At 39.9% G+C, this 21,339-nt stretch overlaps 1 protein-coding gene across 2 annotated transcripts in view; it reads left to right on the forward strand.

The window, feature by feature from the left end:
- Window positions 1-498: 498 nt before the first annotated feature.
- LOC122981431 (transcription factor SOX-13-like) overlaps window positions 499-21,339 on the forward strand; it is a 46,408-nt gene continuing 25,567 nt past the window's right edge. For both annotated transcript variants that reach the window (XM_044350152.1, XM_044350154.1), the window contains exon 1: window positions 499-890. The gene's annotated coding sequence lies outside the window, so the exon portion shown is untranslated. The remainder of the gene's footprint in view (window positions 891-21,339) is intronic.

Raw genomic sequence — 21,339 nt, forward strand, 5'->3', positions numbered from 1 at the left:
GTGTTTTAATTTTTAAAGTCTTTCAAACTTTAATATTTTCTTTGGATCCCTTTGACTTAAGAGAAAACTGCCCCCCGATTTCTTATAAGGAGAAATGCATCAAGAATCTGAGATGTTAGAAGCATTTTATAGACAAAACAATTAATTAATTGGCTAATTAGTAAAAAATAACAAAACTAATCACCGTGTGACATTTTTAACGTCGGTACGGAACTAAACTAAACTGAATGTTGCTGCAAATATACATTAAGTTGAGTATGGATCTGAGGGAAGAGAAGAGGCTGTCAACCAATCAATTGTCATCAATAACTTGGTCAATTTGTGTGTAAATGTGACAAGGAGCCATTGACAGATCATATTGACTCTCTCTCCCAGGCGTCACTCTTTGTTTTGTTTTTTATTCTCTCTCTCTCTCTCTCTCTCTCTCTCTCTCTCTCTCTCTCTCTCTTCTCTGTGTGTGTGTGTGTGTGTGTGTGTGTGTGTCGGTCCCCTTCACCACAACCTGGAAATCAGTCCCTCTCCCTTTAAGTGGGAGGTGAGCGACAGGGCGCTGCGGACGGTGAGTGTTGGAAACCCAGACCAGTAGATAGAAAGTCACCGGGAGTGAGTGAGAGGAGGGCTGCGCTCTCTGTCTCCAAAACATTTACGCACGGCCGCGGCAGCATTCCGCCTCTCTGTATTCCCCACCGTCAGTCATTTTACCAACATCCGCTGTCTCCCTCTGAAGGACCGGAGCAGAAGCCCGTACCACACGTACCGAGCAGCTTCAGTCCCAAACCACCGTGCTTTGCATGCGGTGAGCAATTAAAGCGGGAGAGGAAGAGGAGGACGGAAGTTTTTTTTTTTTTTTTTTTTTTTTCTCGTGGAGAGCTCAGGGCGCATCGGGACTGGTGAGTGAAGGCTTGATTACACATCGGTGTCAACACGCGTGAAATGCTCTTCATGTCAATCTTTATCACGAATGAAACCCGTAGGTGTTAGAAACCTCTGTACTGGAAGTCTTTATCTCACGTAACATTGGCTTTCAAAACTTCCAAAACTGCGGAACTGTGGTGGTGTTGTTGTTGCTGAATGTGATAAATCATCTTTGATGAATGTTTCAAACTATCAGCTTTAAAGGGACAGTTTTAAAATTCTACCCCACTCATTCATGAATATCCAACTTCCAAAAACTTCAGTTTTGTTGCTCTCTCTTTCTGTCTTTCTTTCATCATAATTCAAACACATCATCCAGTTGATTCTAACAAGTTCACTCAACTTCACTGCATCTAGTCTCTGATTCCTGAGCTTCACTCTCTCTTGTCACATCTTTATTTTTTGCCTCTGAATGTGCCAGAAATGAGAGGCTGACAGCGCTGCACTGCGCTCCTCTGCACTGGTGGCAGCTTATACAGTGATCTGGTGCTGGGAGATGATGATGATGATGATGATGATGATGATGTCAGTTCTGTTAGCAGATGCAAATGAGCGGATATCAGCAGGTTTACCAAGAATAGGTACAAGTGTCAACATTTTTACCAAAGGCTTCAACACCTGTTCTGTTTCTGTTCGCTGCGGCTGATTTGTTAAAGTTTTACAGTGCAGGGGAATAATGAGAGCTTCCTGGAGTTTCAGGATGATGGGAGATTGTCCTAGTGCTCATAAAAAACAAAAACATCCTGTCAGTTGTCAACAATGCTGTAATGTAGTTTAGATAAAGGTTTCTCCTGCTGTACAGAACTATGGAAGCATTGTAGGTGAAGTGTCCTTTTGAAGAGGGTGAAGTGAAGAGGGTCTGTGGTCTAATGTGGATCAGTCGTGATGTCTTGGTGTAGACGAGTTCAGTGTAAACTGGTCATGGATGCACAGACAGCAGGTCTGGGAGCAGTTCAGAGGTGACGTCTCGGTCTCGGCGCAGAGCACAAAGTGTGTAAAAGCTTGTGGGCTTTCTGCCACAGCGGGGGTCACACTGAACAGTGAAGTTGTAGAATTGTGAGAGAGTGTGTGTGCTCGTCTTTACAGTGGCTGGCTGCATACAAAGCTGTCTGTCAGTGGGGAGTCCCTGACCTTTCTTTCCGTCAATCTCCTTTCTTTCCTCATTCGCTCTTCGCTCCCATCTTCACACCCCCTACTGCTGCCACCACTCGTTGTCTTTCTTTCTTTCTTTCTTTCTTTCTTTCTTTCTTTTTTTTCTTTTTTTCTGGTTGCTGCATCTTGATGTCCTGCGACTTGCATGCAGACATAAACCGCACATGCACACATTCCCATCATGCTGTTTGATGTCTGCGGTGGAGAACAGGACGGATTTGAAAAGAGCCCGTCTGTCATCACCGCTGTATAGTGTATACTATCTACCTCTGTCACACACACACACACACACACACACACACACACACACACACACACACACAGACAGACATGATAATCTTAAGGAGTGGTTTGGCATTTCACCCTTCACCTCTGCCCCCCCACCCCCCTCCCCTCCCCTTCTCTCTTTCGGAGCTTTGTCTTCGCAGGTGAATGGGTTCGTGTAGGACGAAAGGTGACCCGGGCGCTCACTCTTTCTCTCTGCCTGCCGGGCGGCTTGAGTGTTATCATGTCTTACATCACGTCCATAGAGGATACTAGTTTCTGATTGGCTAGCAGGTGTCCATTAAAATCCGGTCAACTGTTTGAAATTCAGTGTTCACCTTATATTAAACTGTGAGTATCTGCAGTTTGCGAACAAACTCTAAAAAAAATACAGAGCAACAACTAGCAATTAATTTCATTGTTGACCAGTTTTTCGATTTATTGAACCCTAAATAATTAAATTTATAATGATTATTAAATGGAGAAAAGCAGCAAGTCCTCACAACCGAGAAGCTGCGTCGAGGTATGTTTGCATTTTCTACAATTAATTGATGATAAAAAGTTGCCAATTAATGTCTTGTCAATCAAAACCTTTCTTTTTTGACCTTTGTAAGCAGCCATGTCCTAAGAATTATAATGCACTCTGTATTGTTCCGATATAGAAAATAACGGACTGCACTTTGACTGTTATTTCCTCATATTGGAACGTCTAGTCGTGCATTATTGGTTTTTCTTGCCATCGTACATGCATTAAGCTTCAGAATTTGTTGCATTGTGTTCTAAAGGTCTGTGCGTGTGTGTGCGTGGATATAAACATGTGAGCATATGTGCCAGTGTGCACACATTGAACATCTCTATAAGGGCAGCAGAGCAGACAAAGGTTTTTTCCCCATCTCTCCTCCTGACCTCCTATATCCTCTGGACATTGTTCTCTGAATCCTATTGAACCAGGAGTCCACAGAGAAACACCACAATGCAGAATAATGGTGTGTCTGTGTGTGTCTGTGTTTGTGTGTGTGTGTGTGTGTGTGTACTCCTCAGTCTCTCCTTCAGCGCAGTGTGAGGCCAAGCCAATCACACACAGAACAATGCTGGGTTTAGGGAAGCCTTGTGATCTCTTTAAAATAAAACCCTCTCACTGCATTGTCTCCTTTTGGAAGAATCACAAGAAATGTGAACATTAAAACACTCAGCTGGTTGACTGACTGATAAACACGCTGACGTTCGACGGTTTTATGCACATGCCATGTCTCTGGCTGATGCGTTACCATGGAGTCTCACAGCCGTGTTTGTGAAACTTCAGACTTTTCATCGTTTACCTCGTGCGTTGGATTCTTTTCACTGATTGAGTGCAGGGCTGGACGCTAATTCAGAATAATTTCTTATCAACTTTTGACTGAATCATATTGTGTTAATATACTGTTATGTAACTATTATACAGATTAATGACTCTGACCAAACTGGTAAATCAAAAATTGACAAAATGAGCGATTTAAGTTGTTTTTGTTTTTTTTTTACACATATGAAGAGTTCGGTGTCTTGTGGAACACAGTTCATTGCTTTCAATATTAGTTTGATTACTTTTAGCGCTGCAACAATTAATTGAGTTGTTGATGACAGAAAATTAGTCAACATCAATTTTGATATTTGATTAATCATTTTTTCAAGAAAAGATTCCAAACATTTGCTTGGTTCATCTTCTTCATTGTGAGGATTTTTGTAATTTGAATATCTTTGGGTTTTGGTTTGAAGACATTTTTGACTGTCTCCTTATTTAGACAAAAGCTTTAATTACAAAAATAATTGACAAATTAACTGTTAATTAAAATAACTGTTAGTTGCAACCCCATGCATTTGCCATTTGGTGACATACAGTATAATGCAATAGATTTTTTTTTTTTTTTTTTTTTCAATATTGTGATAATGATTTCCACCGTATCACCCAAACCTTATTCCCCAGGCTAATGAAACAGAGTGTAAATTATGACCTATAGATCAGGACTCAACATTATTATATTAATGTAATATCTGTTTTTTGCTTTCTGAACATGAATACTGGTGATGTTACTTTTACTTTTTACAAATTATTTAGTTTTTCAAGCCCAAATTTTAAAAAGATTAAAAATTTTAAAAAGCAAAACATGAACAAAACAACCCTGTGACGTCTCGAGTAGACAATGTGCTGTTAACTAGGAAAAAAACAGCAGACCAGCAGTCTGACTGTTACAACGTTGGGATGAATTGATTATTAAATCAACAGAAAATTAATCAGCAACTATTTTGATAAATTGTTAACAGTTTGAGTCATTTTTAAAGCAAAAAATGCAAAAGATTTCCTAGTTTCAGCTTTGCAGGATTGTGAGGATTTTCTGGATTTCTTCGTCTTATGTAATAGAAAACTGAATATCTTTGTGTTTTTGACTGTTGGTCGGACAAAACAAGACATATAAATACGTCACCTTCGATTCTGGGAAACTGTGATGGACATTTCTCGCTATTCTCTCAAAGTTTACTGACAAAACACTTAAAAAATCAAGAACATAATCGCATGATGGTCTATTGCTTAAAGATGCTGTTGAGGTGGTTTGATGCAAATTGTTGTGCTGTCAGTTATGAATTGATTCTGTATAAACTCGTGTTTGTATTCAGGCTGCATAAAGGTGTTTCTCTCTATTCTGTAACTTAAAAAGTGGATAAAGTGAGATTGTTCAGGTTAATTCTTCACTAACTCCCTGATAAGAGTGTCATATCACACTCAGTTTCTGTGCCTAACAATGTCCTCTTTTGCATTATGTAACAGCCTGTTCTCCTCATGACTTTATTCTATTATGACCTGCAGACATGCAGTCTTTAATGATTCTGTACATCAGTATCACAAAGGCAAAAACCACTAAGTGCTGAGGTTCTTTTTTCTAAGAACACCTGAGAGGAGAACGTCTTGGTCAGCCTGTAAGTGTCGAAATGCACCTCGTCTTCATTTTTTTTTTTAAATCTTTGAGGCAAACAAGGCGATAAAGAGTGTTAATTATAAGCGGGGATATTAAATGTGTCAGGAGAAGCTGCTAGAATTCATCTCTTTGTAAAGGAAACACAATGACGGAACTGTTCTTTGAATCACTCTTCACTGGACTTTTTAGACACTTTCCACCTGTTGCCTTGGTAGAAGAAGAAAAAAAAAGATGACTGTAGGAAGTTCACGGAAACGCACATGCACACACACAAGCATACACACACACACACACACAGTGCTCACGCTGGGCGGGTGATAAAGTATAAGTCTTATACTGGTGATGGGCCACTCTCAAACACTGAGAACAAAGTAGACACCTAGAGACAACAGCAGCTGCTGCACACATCACTGTAAGCATCCACACACACTTTCAAGGTAAGATTCTTGTTTTACTGGCAGCAAACTCTTCTTTGTATCATTTAACAAACCTCAATAATATGTGCGAGATTTGTTTGCCTCTGCTGGCAAGGTTAAATATCTTGTAGGCTTTTCATTTGTTTGTTTCTGAGGCAGATGAGCTGTTGATGTATCTGATGAATTGCGTGTGTGTGTGTGTGTGAAAGCGGTAGTGTAGTATTCAGATGTTTAGGTTTCTATTGTGCTGGTGCATATAAAGCTGCAGATTAAACAGTTTCTTTTAAATGACTAGATGGAAGATCTCACTCCGTCCTACACATACTGACACTACATTACACTACACTTGCTAATATTAATGCTATCATAAGCTCCTAATACTGCACTAATAATGCGGGGAGTAAAACTGATGCGTTCAGCTGTGGCAAGTTATTTATCAACAGCTGTAAATCAGTTTTTGAAGAAGAAAGAATGGAAGCATCCTTGAACGCTGCCCTGCATCTCTCACGCAACTTTGGAACACTTTCAAACAAACAAACAAAAAAAAAAAAAGAGAAAAAAAAAAAAAAAGAAAAGAAAAGCAGCACTTGAGTTTTCTGGACTTTTTCTATGTGTGCGCATGTTGAATGCACTTGTTTATTCAGCACAAGATGAGGAGGTGTGCGATGTCAAAATGCAAGCTCCTACAGGACTAAGGTGTGTTTCATTAAATACAGAGTTGAGAGGGAAGTTTTTGTTGGGAAGTATGTGGTGCATGTTTTTTTTTTTTAAGATTTTGAAGAAGCGTAACTACAGATTTCTTTTGTCTTGCTGTTGCCATAATGCTCGTCACATAATGGCTCTGTATTGTTTGACACAGTAGACGTGAATGAGCATGTTTACCGTATGTTACTGTCAAATCTGACTCTTAATTCAAGGACCTATTTAAAGAAAAAAGAACGAGCAGTGAAGTTAAATAATGATATTGTTGAGGACTTTGTGTGACTGTGGTCGTGATAAATGTAGAGCTTTAATGGAAAAAAAGTGAGATTGTATTAGATAGAGACATAATGAGCTGATTGTGACATAAATAAGTAGAATGAATACGTGCATTGATCAGACTAACAGACAGTTTTACATTTTACTCTACCACAATAACGAAAAAGGCCAGAAGGCCTCTGTTTGACTTTTAATATCTTTCAGCTACTTGTATTACTTTTTCAGCATTAACCAATAGATTTGCATCGCCATCTGACAAGTGCGCACAAACAGATGTTTTTTTGTTCGCCATGAGCGAAGATGAAGGCATCGTCAGCTTGTTGCCGTCCTTTTCCCAGTCGATTTGTTTATTTCTGCGGTGATCGAGAGAATTCACAAACACTCTATTGATGCATCAGCTCTGTACACGCAAGTAAAAACATACTAGTTTCCTGGTTGATTTACATGACTTTCCCCTGGCCTCAAACAACGCCGCTCTGTTGTCATATGACACCTTAAGTTGATGTTTTTTGAAACACAAGACTTCCACTGTATACCTGTTTGTTATGTGTGTTCGTACATGCGTGTCTGTGTGTGTGTGTGTGTGTGTGTGTGCTGTCATTTGCAAACGACCAGAGACCGTTTGTTTGCTCCACAGCAGTCCAGTGGCATGATTTGCATTTCCTTTCGAAATCAGTGAAATCTAAAGCGACAGTAGGCCATTATGTTCCCGCTTTGTATAAGTTGGTTGCTTGTTTGACTTTAACATTTGTGGTGTATGTGCAACATATGAAACAGGTCTCCTTCTTTCAACTCTGATATGACTGTGTTTTTATACATCTTTTAGTGGCAAAAACAGGAAAAAGATGTTTATCTTTATAAAGGTGTTTATCTATATCTCATACATCGTGTTCTTCGATGTGTCACACTTTCCCTGACAAACATGTTGCAGACAGACCTGAGAGGATATAACAGCAGCTTTTCTGCATTTTATCTTCCACTCACTGCATTCGAACATGATAACTTGTACAAAGTCACGCTGACTTTCATGTCCTGCGCAGGGAGACGAGTCATCTCTGTCCCCGTCATGTATCCCCAGCTATTCTCAACAGCTCCATTTAAATAATGAGGGATCAAACCTGAAAGTCACCAGGGAAATAAACAGAAAATACTTGATGTATATTGTATATCTCACAGAATCCAACAACAACAAAAAAAAAACCCAAAGCAGAGATGGTAGATATTGTGGCAGAGGTGACGCAGTAGATGAGGGCTGTATGAGGATCTGGGTGGCTGCTACATACGCTATGTCAGTTACAAACCCCAAACTTTTGTTATTATACTTCCTCTATTTGCTGCTTTCCATGTTCTCACTCAGCAACTCACTGCCGTTCCTCTGCAGGCAGATAAGGATTTCTTTCCATGTTTTAATTTTTATTAAGGTATCTTTGTCTTATCATTAGCTTAAGTGGAACACAATTGAAGGAGAAACCACCCAGATAAATTTCACTATGTGGCATTTAACCACTTTATCAGCTTGTCAGCTCTGAAAACAAAGACCCCTGCAGACTGTGTAAACATAAAGGATGATGAACTTTCTACTTGAATAATAAAGCAAAATTTAGTTTCCCCTCCAGGCTTCTTTACTTAAGATAGAAAAGTGTCAAAATGTAGCAAACAACAAGAAAAGGTACCAAAATGGAAAAAAAAAAAAAAGTTTTTACACATTCTTTATTGTGAACATATTTTGTCATTTTTTAATATTTTTATTGTACAACCCTCACGTTTAATCAGTCGCAAAGATGACATCATTAACTCCAGTGACTCCTGTTGTTAAAGGACAATTTCCTCCAAATGACATAACATAACATCACTGTCAGTTAGACTGCCAGCACTTTTCTACCATTGTGCCTTGAGATGTACAGCTGAGCAGAGCAAATATCATACTGATTAATATACATTTACAATTCAGAGAACATTCAGCTGTGCCACTTCAGAGTCAGTCCACCCACAACAGCTCTCTAAATGCTAGATTTGTCTTCCAATTTACACTCATTTTGGGAAGTGTGTTTTAATTTCAATATCAATTTAAACCTGCAATAGAAATTTTTGGTCACTTTAGCGGGAAACCAGTTGAACACAACGCTGATATATCGTCACCTTTTCAGCTAATATGTTGTAACTTGTTAGCAACCAGTTGCTTATTTACACATCCAACAGTTATGGAACAACATTATCATTCATTTGGAGTCGTGTTTCTGTCCACCTGATGAATGTAAGTCCAATATTCACTCTTTTTTTTAGCTATTTATGGTCCCTATCAACTCCTGAGGGGAATATCTGACTCTTTAGCTGCTAAATGCTCCACTATGTTCACCAGCTGGTCTACAGCTAATTGACACTTGGTGCTGAGCAGGTAGAGTGAGTTTTTTTTAGAGATTTTTGCTGAAAACAGCTGCCTGCTGCAGCTGAAAACGACGCTATAAGAGCACTGAGAGAGAACCAACATAGTAAAGTTGCAGCCGGACAGCTAAACAATGAGCTGAAACTCACTATAACGCTCCGTAAAGCCGAGGGGAGCTGCATCTCACATTACACGTTGTTATTTTATACATCGCTATTATAAAAACAGTGATCATAGCGGCTTTAGGGATAATTCTATATTTTTCTTATTGCAAACAAATAAGACCATCAATGCTTTAGTCCGTCTCTAAACATTTTCTCTACTCTGTCTGCAGCACTCAGTCCTAAACCCAGTGGTGCCTTCTGGAGACGCAGATCATGTAAAAGATATAGGTTTTATATCTTTGTGATAACTTTATCACAAAGATATATAGTTTCATTTTTAGAAAGCATTTCCGAAAACAACTAGTCACTGTGGTTTCCAGCAAACGTTACCCAAACAAAAAGTTGCATTTGTTAGAAACTATTTTCAGTCAGGGATTAATCCACATCAACATGTCATCCAGTGCAACAGAGTGGCTCACCGATGTGTTCTTGATGCCCTGTGGCACAGAAGAATATCAAATATCACAATACTTGTTCGTAGAATCAATTCATTGTCTTTTTTTTTTGTTTTTTTTTTGTTTGGTCTTTTCATGGAATGTAGAATATCACCAGCTAACCTTTGAAAGCTGGTGGACAAACAAGAAAATGGTTAATCCTGTCTGTCTTATCAGCTTGGTCTTCACCAGTGCTTTAACCTTTAGCCGTTCCTGCTCAGACCTGCAAATGCAGTTTTCATAATGGGCTTTTCTTATTTCTGCTGATTGTTCATTTTGTAGAATGAAGGAAAGAGTTACAAAGATTCTAAAATAGAGTGGGAGCAATTTTTTTTCCCGCCCATTGAGTTAGCTACCGGTCTCCGACGTTGCGGTTTCCAACACAGATCCCAGGCTCAGGTGACAGGAGAGATACAAACATCTTCATGTATGTTAAGAATATATTTTCACTCATTCCCTTTATAATTTCTGCTGTCTCCTTATGGCCCACAGCCCAGATTTTATCTTTTCTTCTGCTTTTTGAACTCTCAATGGATTCTCTGCAGGCAACCAATGTAAGAGTTAACAAAGCAAATCTCTTTCTTCTTCTTCTTTTTTTTTTGTTTTACACCAGTGTTCCTCTGGTGTTTTCCTATTTTCAGACACTATCCAGATGTATCTGCTATGTAGTCAAGTCTGTGTGTAAAGCAGACAGCATGTCATTACAGCGGTCAGCCAGCAACTTCAGACATGATCTCCAGCTTATTGGAGCTGGTTAAGACCTATGGCACTAAGTTGTTTGTGGCATAAGCTGCTATACTTGTGAGACGCACATGCACACTAACACACACACACAGCAAAGACCTCCTGCAGTTTCTCAATGCTGAGACGAACAGGCCCTCAGCAGAATCACCTGTTGTGCTCCTTACTGCTCAAAGGCGTTTCCATAGTAACACCTCAGAGCCTTGGCCCCTTGGTCTATAAGACCCTCAGCAAACATAGACCCCCACCACCACCACCATTACAAACTCCATAAAACACACACGCACGCACACATACATACTTGGCGCACACGTGGGTGCTCTCAAGAAGCAGCAGTGAATGGAGTGAGGATATAAAGTGTGCCGGGCTAAAGGAGGGAGCACATTGTGAGAGTCAGGCCTCCTTTGTCTGCGCTAGCCTGAAGGAGCAGGGGGTGGAAAGGGTGTGGGGGTGTGGGGGCTTTGTGAAGGAAGAGGGGAAAAAAAAAAAAAAGTCGCCCTCATACACATCCTTTCTTCCCTTTCTCTTGTTCTATCTCTTTATTGGGAGTGTGTTTTGTCTTCTCCCCCCCCCCCTCCTCTTCCTCCTCCCCCTCTCTGATAAATGCCACAGTAGCCTTTCGCTAGCCGCCACAATAGACGACCTGTTTCAGAGAAGGCGAGGGGGAGAGAGAGAGGGAGAGAGAGAGAGAGAGAGAGAGAAAGAGGGATGGGGGGGGGGGCATGAAAAGAAAAATGGCTGCTTTTTAACCTGTGCTTCTGAAAAGCAGAAGAATAAAGGAGCCGTGACTAAAGCCAGAGTCCTGTTCTACTCTCTTTTCTCTCTCCTCTGTGTCTTTGTGAAGGGCGCAGTTGTGTCATCAGCCTATTTATACATCTTATTTAGAGAGCCTTTGAGAGAGAGAGAGAGAGAGGGAGAGGGAGAGAGAGAGAGAGAGGTGTATAAAGTGTATTAAAGCTGCATTGAAACACAGCAGACATGTTATATCTGTTTAACATGTAATTCAACTCACTTTCAATGGATCCGAGTCATAGAGAGCCAAGGCAGCGGAACTGTGCATTGAAATAATAACTTTAATTTCTAAAGTATTGAACTGAATGTAGTGCAAAATGATTGTGCTTTAGCTCACTTTTTTAACCGTATTCAGGCGATGTATGTATTCAGATCCTAGTAAAAGTACAGATGTATTATTAACAAAGTTTATAGAAAGTAGCAAAAGTCAGAGTACTCACTACATAAAATAATTCCTGTCAGTGTTATATAATATTGTTAGACCATTATTAGTAATTAATTAACATGTAAGCATTTGAATGGTGTATTTAGTCAGTGAGGAGCCAGTTTTAATTCATGTTTAATCTGCAGCAATGCATTATAATATACATGCTGATAATATGATTTGTATGTAAAGAAGAGTAAAAAGTACATTTCCCCGTGAAATATAACGGAGTACAAATATAAAGCGGCATACCATGTTAATATGCAATGAACGTACAGTACTTAGTAACTTTCCACTGCTGCAGGACAGCAATTGTTGTAAGTTTGCGCAGAGTTTTCCTTAATGTGTTCTTTTCAATAATCCAAAACACACACTGACAGTCGATGTGCATACAATTCCATCTATACTACATTAGGTATCTGCATACTCAGACATGCTCGGTGTACAATCTAAGCATGTCATACATTTATGCTGCACGCAGACAATCTGCACGGACCCTCCGAAGCGGGCAGATGAGGAAATCTTTGTTTCATCATAGATCCTTGCAGCTACATAGATGCAGAAGTATAAACCGGGCTTCAGAGTAAGGAGACACTGAAATAAAGTAAACTGCATGTGTGGTTTTAGATTTTTTGTGTGGCACTCTGAAATGCTGCCACTGGCACATGTATGCATGGTAGTGGTCTGTCCACCGCCATGCCTTGAGCTATGTACACTACATGGGTCACACAGTTCACTAAAACTTACATCACTGTAAGTTTGTGTTACATCACTTCTCTGTTCTGTCAACTGGGATGTGTTTCTTTTTCTTTTTCTTTTTTGTTTGTTTTTTGTTACCATGAGCAGCGTAACTGTTTCAGGATTACATGACATCAAGGTAAGTCCGTTTAACAATATTTAAACAGGTTTCTAAAATGATTCATGTCGCTTACAGTTATTACTGTATCAGATTTGGTGACAGTAATCAATACACAGTAAATGTGTATTGTTTTGACCTATTATTAGGCCCTGCAGTGGGTATCAGGCCGGGCTCTGTGACAGGTGACACCATTCTCTAGCCTTGACCTAACTTAACTTTAAGCTGCCTTTCAATCCTACACCCAAGCAACCAGCAGAAGCTTGACGTAGCCTTATATCTACATTGTATCTGCTCAGGCAAAATTCTATTTTTGTTCAACTCTTCCTACATTGCACAACTTACAACACACACTTTGCTTACAGTAAGTCTATAATAAAGTCAGTTTAGATAATGTCATGGTACTGGTAATACTGGAGCATTTGTTGTTACATCTAGGGGAATGACAGCTATAGCAGCTACCAACAGGACACAACATAAACTGAGTGCCCTGGTTGCCAACCTCAGAGAAGAGATGCAGGCCCATTTGAATCCCAATGAACTTGACTCATATCCCCTAACTTGCTTTACTCATCTTCTGCAGTGTTGACTCATACCCTTTGATTGAATCCCCTTGTGTCAGCAATCATTCACTGACAGCTCACAGCTCAGTGGTAGTTTTAGTTAATTTAGGTCACAGATGCTAACAGAAACTAAACCAAAATACCTCAGGGATTAGGGTTATTTGTGTCCTTCACACTCATAATAAAAGAGTTCCTCGCTAATCTACAGTACATCAACTGCCTTATGTTTGTATCTTGCCTACTCTCTTTGGCTTCTGCCGTGACAGGCTTATATTAGTGAGACCCGCCTTTTTGACTGTTGGGCAACCAACCAATAGATCATGTGACGGTTACAATTTGTTTAACCGCTGAATAGCTTAAATCTTAGCGTGTGTCACATCTGTTGTGTGTTATTACAGTCCTATAGTGTTTAATATGTGTTTATCTTGTGTCAGGATTAAGCCACACATGCATCTCCAGCATGAACAACATATTAAAGTTCAAATGCAGTTTTGCGGTAGGTTTACCTGATCTAATAGTCATGTGTTTGTTGTTGAAGTGCACCAAAAAAGTTTGAATCTGTACCCGTGCTGAGGAAAATTTATCCTGGATAACACTGAGCAGTTCTACTGAAAATGTCAAACAATTTGAGCTCAAAAGTTCAGCATTAAATCAGCGCAGCAGCTGCCATCTACTGCTGTCTTGAGAGGCTGTGAACATCAAACTGTGCACTCACTTCAAGTCTTAAACCTGTTGAATAGATTGCTGACAGTAGTCCTCAGACACTTTCAGATATCTCTGGAAAATTCCTGTTTTTTGTTTTTTTTTCCCCCTTTGCGGTCATGTTTCTATGCTTGTGATAAAAAAAAAATCTCACAAATACTTGTGCTGCTGTGTATCAAACAAGCATCTCAAAAATAAAGATGATGGCCCTCAGAACAACAGCACTGTACCATTTCCAATTAGTATTTGTACAAATTTGTCCATCCTTCTGCTTTGAAGATGAGAAAACAAAACCATTTTGTATTTTTAAGTGAGTGGCAAAATCCCATGCTGCTGTATGAATACATACAGTGGCTTCATATGCTGTACGTACACAGTTTAAACAGCAATTTGTGTCAGAACCTTAAAAATAGCTCTTGGTTTGGAGTATTGGAACCTGTAGGCACCTTAATACTATGAAGTGCATGGTTACATGCTCTTTTGTGTGGGCTGAAGTTGTGTCTACTAAATGCTCAGTTAAGGTTAAAAAAGAAACCAAAGCCGAACTTCCATGAAGCTTCTGCATTTAGCACTTCTGTAGAAACGCAACCACAATGCACAGAGAGATGAATAAAACAGAAACCACAGCTTTGTCAGTCAATAGAACACAGAGGTGCAGTCATATTCTCAGAGCTAAGCAAGGTGGGATGACTGACTTCCTGAATTAAATCCTCCACAACACCCACATTCCTTAGTCATGATTAGGATGCAATTCAAAGCAATTTCTTTGATTGATCGTAAGCAATTTTAATGATCAGTAATTATTTCATTAAAATCTACAAAAAAAACAATTGAATTTATTGTTGGAGATGTTGTTGTGGAGCACTTTGTTGTAAAATGTCTGTTTGTAATTGTAATGTCTTTTCTGTTGTGGTTGTATTTGTCTGACAGTTGCCACACACACACACAAAGAGAATTTCCCAAAGGATAATAAACTAAACTAATTGGCGTTGTGCTATTTAACAAATGTCTAAACTTAAATGATCAGACACTAAACATGAGCAGAGCACTTTAAACAAGGCCTGACTCATTCCTGTATCAGTAAAAATTCTCTTATTTGAATAAAAAAAGGCGGCCCTGTTCTTCTAACAACAGACCAAAGTCTTATTGGTTTTACTTAAGAAAATAATTATCTGTTTGTGGCCGGGGGTGAGTCATGTGCGGTCTGTTCACTGAAAGCCTATGTTCAAACTTTGGCAGATCAGTTTTGCACAAGATAATATCACAAGGAAGAATGGTGAAAGTAACAGCAGCTACAGCGAAGAGCAGATGATTTCACTTTAAGTGAACTTGTGTCGTACCTGAATTATGATCAATCCAGTTATCCAACCTCTCGGGAAATTTGGGATCAAGACCAACTGCCACTGTCATAGGTATGTATCCGATGCACAAATACTGTAATGTCAACTTTCTATGTCGTTGGTTAATACAGTGATAAAACGATCACTGATTTGTCATTAGCATCCCTAGCTCTAATGTAGGTAAAATGGAAAATGTAAGCAACTTAATATTGAATAAATGTGTAAATGAAGTGGCGATGTCACCTCCGAGTTACCAGCTGTTCCACTAACGCTAGCTTCTGTAACTCGATGCAGTCTCTCTAAGGGTTAAATCCTTAGTTATAGTTTTCATCTGACAATAAATAAGCAAAACGTGTTTCTGAGGTTAGCAGCCCATATTCTATATGTCATGTTATACTGTACATTGTAGTGGCTTTATGCACAGATTTTATTTTGTTATTAGCTAAAGTTGTTCATTGTAGCTAGCTTGAAATGGTAATTGTTAGCCTACTCTTACGACTTTTATTTTTAAATTTTTACAGAAAGTGCCAACATACAGCATTTACAAGAATAGGCATCATTTTCACAACATAACTATAAAAGCTTGAGTTTCGTGCCTAATTTACCTCCCAGCAGTCCTGCTGTGTGACAAGACCTCTGAAGTTTATGCTGATGAGCTGGTACAGTCATTTATTTCATCCTGAAATAAGTGAGAGGCAGAGAGATAAAAAAAAAAAAAAAGCTGGTCTTTTTTCAAAATTGAATTTAGGGTGATATTTATGTTTTTATGAGTGTATATATTAATCAATATATTATTTATTTATTTAATTGTCAGTTTTATTCATATAATTATGACTCTCATGGTCTACAATACTTGTGTATCTGATACATAAAACACTTTTTGTTTGCTTGTGTTGGTACCGGTCATGCGTGTGTATGCTGATGGGTGGATGTGCTCTTACTCATACCAAATACACAACTCGGTTTAGAAATTACCACTGATGTACGCCTGTTTTTTTGTTGGTTTTTTTATATAACAAGCTCAGATTTACAGCAGTTGTCATTTTTACAACTCAAATGATCTTTTCGTCGTAAACAGAAACTCATGCGGCAAAAATGTTCCGTGTCCGCATCAATCAATTTGCCGCCGACTCTTCTGATGTAATATTTATTGAGATGATGTGGTGGAGCTGAGTGTGTGTTTTTGTGTGTGTGAAGTGGGCGGGCCTCTATGGGACTGCCCCAGAGCTCCAAGAGGAAAAGGGGAGTAAAATGTAGTCTTTGTGATGTCTCTATCACTCAATCGCTGTTCTGGAGTTCCCAACACTGCTCTTTGTGTGATGAACTGACCAGCAACCACAGAACAACAGCACCTTATCAGGGCTTGTAGCTCACTGTGTTCGCTTCTCAACACAGGCACACACACGCACACACAAGCACACACGCACACACTCAGTGCAATATAAAAAAAACAAAAAATTAGGAAACTGAGTGTGTATTCTTGATGAGCGTATTCTTTGGACTATGCACTATGGTTCAGTACCCTTGACATCAAAAGGCCAAGAGAACAGAGGAAGAGAGGGGAAGGAAAGGAGAAGAGAGCAAGGCTTTTGTGTCTCCAGCCCTGAGAGCTCATTCTCTAATGAGGCCTAGTCAGCAACGCAAGGAAGCTTTGTTGCAGAACTGTGTGTGTCTGTTGCTGTGTGTGTGTGTGTGTGTGTGTTTAGACATCTTACCGACCTCTACAATGAGAAAATAAAAAAAATTCAAGACCCAAAACCTACACATGCAATTCTTTCATTCGTCAGTGTGATGCTAAGAGTGTTCAGTGAAAGTTTTCTGGCCTTGTAATTTCTCTTAGTTAGTCAGGTAGCGGTAAAAAAAAAAAAAAAGTAAGGCAAACTGTTGGAACATCAAACAAAAGCAGTATTAAAAGGTGTGTAAACCAAGTTAAACACTTGATAAGACACATCGTTGGTATGAGCAGAACAGGACAGAGGAAACTGTATAGACTAGAAGCAGTCCAACTAGCGTGTGATCAGCAAAGCACTCCAGGCTGTTCAGCTGAGGGAGGGGTCAGTTACACTCTTTTTAAAATCAAATTCACAAAATTTTCTGATTGAGTGTTCCCGATCAGATTAGATCAGCAATTTAAGGCCAATTCATGCTTTCCGTGTCTGTGTGGCCGCGTTGGTCTGCGGGAATGTAAATGTCATCATCCAGCCATGTTCACGAAGGTCCACATGGCCAACGTTCACGCACAGCCCAAAATTTGTGACCGTGCAGACTGTACACATGGCAAGCACATCAACTGTGCGTATACTAGAAAAGCAAACGGACCCCTGTCTTGTCTACTGTATGTATGTACTACATTCCTATTCTTATAAAGCTGACATTTTTCTGTTTTCGACTTTTTCATTGAAAAAATATGTTGTTCCACAACATACAGGAACTCCTGCTGCATTCAGACTGTGTAAAACAATACAAGGGGCCGTGTTGTTGTGGGCGTGTTGTTTAAAATGCCGATACAATGAAATGCGATCCAGCAAGTCCGGTTGGAATAACAGATTATTGGGCTTAAAGGCTGATCAGAAAAACACTGCACAGCGGTTTGTAATATTCACAGAATGGAGTTTACAACTCTGGAAAGTTATCACGCTGCAACTCTGTTTACTAGTGCACACATGTGGAACACGTCTGTGTCTGTGGACCCCCGAAAGTATGTGTGGAACCACGTGCGCGGAAAGCATGAATTGGCCTTTTACACTGCTGTGCTCATTACACCACCCAGCTCTGTGGCTTGAGGTTTGAAGTGTCTGCAAACCATGAAAGCAATTCTGCTCTCTGACTGCATGCAACTCAATAATAGTCGATGCAAACCAGAGGACCTAATATACTCTGAAACGGATGCAGACAACAGATGCAGCTCTGTTTATACTATATTGGGTGTATTGGGTGTCTGCATAGGTGGATGTGTTCGTTTATATAAGTGACCCAAAACAACATATATTTACATTCAAGTGACAGCGCCCTCTAGCAGCTGTAGTAATTATAACAGGAGCAGAGGAAACATGGTGACGTTATTATAGAGCGACAGAGTTCCCGTACTGAGCAGGTCTGGTTGGATGGACGGGTCAATAAAACATCGTACTTTAACACGGGAGATTGCTGTTCGTTTTTCGTTTCCAATTGCAAGCCAATATTGTTTTTTAAAAAAAAACATGACCACAATCATCTCCTAACCTTAACCACGTGGTTATTATTGTAACCATGTCGACGAAGGTCGACTAACCTTAACAGAGTACTAATTTTAACTCAATCCATGATCTTTTCCTAAACCTAACCAAGTTGTTTTTGTGCCTAAAACTAACCAAACATTAACTATAGAGTTGTCACATCATAAAACCTCAAAATTCAAATTTCTCAGTTGTGACTTGTAATGCATTTGGGAGGTACAGACACATTATGTTGCTGAGTACTGCTGATAGGGGCCCCGGATCAGAAAATGTTTGTATGTTTTGTCCTGAAATGCATGGATCAACAACGTGTTTTGTCGTTTACTGTGGAGGACTTGATGGTTCACATTTGCAGTTATTATGTGTGGCTTCTCAAATGCAGAAAGTGTAATTTGAGCTTAACACACCTCAAACACATCCTTACTCATTTGCATCCAAGCAGCCAGTGCAACTGCGTCCAACTCAAATAAAAACAAGTTGGAAAGAGATTGCATTGAAACACATGTGCATGGTAGGAAAGAGAAAGGTATATTTTTCTTTATTTGACCACAAAGAGTCACAAAATACTGAGCTATTTACGTTAAATTACTGCTTATGGCAGCCTCGTTCAACTTGCAGCAGTTTTTGGTCTTAAATAGCAATATTCAGGATTTGATGAGAAACAGAAAAAGCATTAATAAAGACTTTTTAGTTAACTACTGGTTTCATCATGGCAGTAGTGACTACAACTTCTATGACTGAAGCTTTACAGGTGCTTCATTTCTCAATTAACAGCTATATTAAACAGTGATAACAATGGAGTCTGATTCTGTCTCACTTGGTTGTTTACATGTTGCCTTTCTCCCCGGTCCTTTACACCACAACTTTGCTTCCCCCACTTTCAGTCACATGTCCAGGAAATCATATCGAGGATAAAGCAGACTTTGTTAGAAAGTGTCTGAAGCAGATGAATGCTCTTATCACACTGCTGTCACACCTGTTGGTGGGTTGATGTTCGATCGGTATCATGCATCCAGGCTGCAGCAAGGGTTACCTGCAACAGCATGCTAATTATGCAAATGAAGCCCCTGTACGGTGGGATTTGAAGAGGCTCTTTGTACTTCCCCTCTTGAGAGGAGAGATGGGGGTGGGAAAGGGGGGGATTGGCTGGGTCAGAGGTAACAGAAGAGTAGAAAAGACAGGCGTTACTAGTGAGGGAGAGCCAGTCACTATGACTGGTGTCAGCAGCTCTGTTCCAGTGAGGGAGCGCTGTTGGATCTTCTCACGTCAACTCGTCTCTACCAGGTCAGTACAGAAAACTAGAGCGGAGATGGTGGGATGACAGTGCTTGTATGTTCTTTTTTAGGCATGAATAAAACTGATTTGTAGTTGCTATAAATTTTCTCTCTTTTTCAGTTTTTTCCTCAACTGACATGTTTGCAGTTTTAGCCCTAGTTCTGTGACATTTAAATCAGCTCCAGATTTTATGAGAAATGATGTTGCTTACTTTTCTCTGCTGAACTGAATCCAAGCAAAGCAACTTGGTTCAGTGATTTCCAGTCAAAGGTGGAGATGCAGGTTAAGAGATGAGCCACTGAGGGATTTAAAAAAAAAAAACAAACCAAAAAAAACAAAAAAATTCAAGATGAGATGTGGTTTCTTTCAGTGATGTTTCAGTTGCTGGAAAGCTCTCGCCAGGATCAGCCCGAGCCAGGCCCCTGTGGGCAGACAGGCACTAGCTGGCGCGGAACGCTGGATTGTTTTATCATCCCTAAGCAAATACTGCTAACTGTGAAACATTTCCCCAAGCATTTGTTTATACATCGGTCCGCACTTGTCTTACCACGACTGCACAGCAGGTTTGACTTACTGTAAGAGCTCTGTCACGAAAACCTTGTCAACAGCTGAACAATCTGTGAGAAATTTTATTGTAAATGTTTCTCATTCGGGGACAAAGTTTGATGGAACTGGCAGTATAAATATGTAAAGATCTGGCTGTGAGATATTTGACATCAGCCTTTTTTTTCTTGTTTGTTTGGTAGACTGTTGTGCCTCAGCCAGCTGACTGAGATGTGTTGTGGTTTCTGTGGTTGATTTGTTCCTGCAGGGAACCTTCTGCCATTACAGCTGTCAGTCTCAGGGTTGACAGTGAGAATGTCTTTATTTGTTTATCACCAAGTAAACGTCTTTAGATGTCTAACACTTTATCCTGCTGCTCTCAACTGCCGAGACTGGCTCCTGGCACTCTGTCTGTTGTGCACTCCCTGCTATTCTGCCTCAGGCGGTCGTTGGAAAGCGACAAGGACGATATAAACCCAACAAGCTGCTCCTGTCGGTAGGGGGAAGAAAAGAAAACACTGAGAGAAAGAATGAGAAAACAAAGGAAGAAAAGAAAAGAAAAGAAAGGGAGAACAACAGAAGGGATTATCATTGCCAATCCCCTGGGGGGAGAAATGTTAGGTTTTACGTGTTACAACTTGTTGGGTAACTGAAGGTTTTGTGTGAAGTGTTTCTTGTGTCGTGGGAAGTGTAAGGTTTCAGTGTTGTCAGTGTTCAAAAGAGAGGAGCTGATTTTTATCTGAGGGCAGAGGCATGTTCCATCCGTCCACTGTCATCCTCCATCGACTCCCTCTCTGCTGCGACAGGAGCATTCAGCTCACAGGGGGGGAGAGGACAAGTGTAGTTCTGTGACTGTACAGCCACCACTGTGGTCAGACTGACAGTGAGCCACAACGGGCTTCTTTTAAAAGCTCAGTTCTCCCAAATCACCAAAAAAAAAAAACATTCCTTTTGACTCTAATAATATCCAGCCATGCAGATAGTTTTGGTTTTATTTTCCAATTTAATATGCCTTTGTTGGGTATTTTCCGTAAGACTCCCCCTCACATAACGAACGCTACAGAGTTCTTGTACACCAGAATGTTAAGGATCAAAAACTATTGACTGTGTCAAAAACAAGGAATTATTTTTTCTTTGTTTTATAATAGTATAAGTGATGCAAACTGTCAGTCACTTATACTCACTTTATTAATCTGGTAAAATTCATCTTCATTCATTATGTTGTGGTTATTGC

The sequence above is a fragment of the Thunnus albacares genome, chromosome 4 (assembly GCF_914725855.1).
Source record: "Thunnus albacares chromosome 4, fThuAlb1.1, whole genome shotgun sequence".
NCBI classification, from domain to species: Eukaryota; Metazoa; Chordata; class Actinopteri; order Scombriformes; family Scombridae; genus Thunnus; species Thunnus albacares.